The sequence below is a fragment of the Halichoerus grypus genome, chromosome 4 (genome assembly GCF_964656455.1).
Source record: "Halichoerus grypus chromosome 4, mHalGry1.hap1.1, whole genome shotgun sequence".
NCBI lineage: Eukaryota > Metazoa > Chordata > Mammalia > Carnivora > Phocidae > Halichoerus > Halichoerus grypus.
In genome coordinates this window covers 42,848,553-42,851,606 of record NC_135715.1, presented here as the reverse complement: position 1 = coordinate 42,851,606, position 3,054 = coordinate 42,848,553, and the positions used below count along the sequence as shown (strand labels likewise).

General features: G+C 43.2%; 1 pseudogene; it reads left to right on the top strand.

The window, feature by feature from the left end:
* Positions 1 to 421: 421 nt before the first annotated feature.
* LOC118541879 (AP-3 complex subunit sigma-1-like) lies at positions 422 to 2,594 on the top strand (annotated as a pseudogene).
* Positions 2,595 to 3,054: the final 460 nt, after the last annotated feature.

Below are 3,054 nucleotides of genomic sequence, written 5' to 3'. Positions count from 1 at the left end.
AAAGAAAATTTAATAATTATATACAAACAAGAATGGAAAAACAAATATTAAAATTACCAATATTAATTTAGTGGAGTAAGTCTAATTCATTAACATTAAATTACTGAATGCAGAATAAATCTGATAAAATTGACAGTTGGACACAGCTTCTTTTGAGTTTATCATGATTAACCCTGAGCCTTATGATGGTTCTAAGTCTTACCCAATTTTTAAAATATGAAATACCATGAAACTTTCTTTTGGATAGAACAACACAATAGCTTTTGGTCTTTCTTGGCCAGAAACTTACTTATTTGCTGAAGTATTTTCTATCACATTTTGTTTAATATTTAAATTTTTTAATTAAAGTTTTGCTTTGTTTTGAGAGCAACTGCCATTTTACTGGAGGCCCCATGTGGGAACTGAGGGCAGGGCTGTCACCATGAGCTCTACCAAGTAATAGGGTTGGGGGGTACACCCCCAGAGAAGGGTCTGGAGTCTCACCTTATAGCCTCACCATCCACAGCAAGAAGGTCACCTTGGCACGTCTAGCTTCCAACCGCCTCCCAGGCTGGGAAAAGCAGAGCAGAGCAGTGGAGGGGGGCTAGAACCAAATGTGCAAGATTCAAGAACCACTCAGTGTCCAACCAAACCCCCAGCCTGCGCTGCTCCTTGTAGGGAAGTGTTGTAGGAAGGAGGCTGCCATGCATGGACTGGCCCATACCTGGAGGGAGTGTGGGTGGAAACCAAAGGGGCTCTCAGGAGAGGAAGCACAGGAACAGAGAGAAGGCCATGAGAGTGTAGCAGAGCTCCCAGAAGGGGGCAGGGCTGGTGAAGGGGCGGGCCAGCCACATTTGGATGGTTCTTAGCAGGGTGGGACTGCTTCTGCAGACACTGCCCACTGTTCTGATACCTGGGGTTCGCCTCCAAGGAGTTGCTCCCCATCTTCTCACCCAGGTCAGCAGGGAGCAGCAGTAAAAGGGGAAGGGGTGGCAGAGGGCCCCGGCAGGGCAGGGGTTCCTGCCCCCAACTGCAGTCCCAGCTGCCAGCGGCTCTGCAACTATAAACTGTGCAGCATCTTGCCCACTACCACTCACAATTTTCCCGGCATAGCGGCATGCCACAAGTCGGCTCTCCCTGCCCACTGGGGTCCACCTGCTGCTTCAAAGGTCCCAGGTTCAAGGAGCACTCACGGAAGCAGACTGGCCTGGGTGAAGTGCTTCTGACAGCCCGGGGTCATCAACCTGCAGTGAACCAAACTAAAGTTGTAGAGCAGGGACACATGCAGGTGGGCTTCCCGGTTTGTGTTAGTCATGCAGCCAACTCAGCAGGCTGAGTTGAGAAGATGAGAGTCTATGCAGATCAAGGCAGCTCAAGTTTTAGGGCTGAGTACTGGTAATAAGTAAGCTATAGATGAAAAGAGCCTCAGAGATAGGTAGAGAATCCCTCCCAGGTATGCAGTTGGGTACTAATCTACCCATGTTTAAGGAAAATACAGGAGGCTGGGAAGAGAACCGCCTGAAACATGTTTAGAGAAAACAATCTCCAGAGCTCAAACACAGCAATAAGTAGTTTGTGTTCCACCCAGGTGGGAAAATGTTATAAATCTTGGGCCATTGAGTAGAGTAGTAAGAAAGGCATTGCCTCTGTAGTAAAATAAAATTAGCCCAAGACTAAAGACTTACTCTGGCCCAACAGTGGAGACACACAATAGCAAGTCATCAGGGACACAATCCATTTGGTATCAAAGAGAGATGAAAATGTAATTGCCTAGAAAAAGGATTGTTAATTGGAAGATATGACAACAAACTGATTTATAGACACTATGCAACATTATATTTTGTCTTCTGTATGGGTTCTTCAGAAAGTGACCTTGGCATTTTAAATCTAATACAATCACACAAGAAGCCCAAGATTCATGGATCTCTTACCATATGTATCCAGATCTGACACCTAAATCCACCCCACCGTCTCCTGAAAATCATTCATAATATCCCTAGAACTCAAGATACTTGTGGAAACATTGCCATGAATGAGGTTTAATATTCCATGTAGACAAGGTTCACAATATTCTGGCAGAAATGGTGATGGGGGATAATGGTATTGGAGACCAACATGAATGAGATTGTTACACAAATTGATGCACAAAATAAACTGGAGAAATCTGAAGCAGGAGCTCCAGCCCATGCTGTATCAGCTGTAAAGAATATGTGGAACATAAGGAATAGCACGGAGGACTTTAGGGGAAGGAAGGGAAAACTGAAGGGGGGGAAATCAGAGGGGGAGACGAATCATGAGAGACTATAGACTCTGGGAAACAATCAGAGGGTTTCAGAGGGGCGGGGCATGAGGGGATGGGTTAGCCCGGTGATGGGTATTAAAGAGGGCACGTACTGCATGTTATACACAAACAATGAATCATGGAACACTACATCAAAAACTAATGATGTGCTGTATGGTGACTAACATAACACAATAAAAAAATTAAAAAAAATAAGTTACAAAGTTACACTCAAAAAAAAAAAAAAAACAATATGAATCTTCCTGAGATCCCAAGAAATAGTAACATTGGTGACATCAGTATAAGAGTGCCAAACCTGCCCTTTTTTAAATAAAAAATTTAAAAAGGCCACTCCCAGGTAAAAACCCAGGAAAAGTCATCTAAGTTTACCATGCAGTTGTTTACGAAAAATAGAGGAAGAGAGTCTTAACTTTTGCTCTTGGATTTAAGTCAAGGTACTACATAGAAGTTGCATAAAATCAGTATGGAAGTTCATGTTGCTTTTCTTGTTCAGTATTTCAAAAAGTGTTTAAGACATTTCTTTAAATTATGTACCATCCAAGATGTTGGTGTTTTGTAGGGATCATAAGAGCTACATTCCATAATTCTTTCTGTTATGTGTCACAATTGTTATTTATTTATTTATTTATTTATTTTTAAAGATTTTTTTTTTTAAATTTATTTGACAGAGAGAAAGACAGCGAGAAAGGGAACACAAGCAGGGGGAGTGGGAAAGAAGCAGGCCTCCCGCTGAGCAGGGAGCCGGGTGCGGGGCTGGATCCCAGGACCCTGGG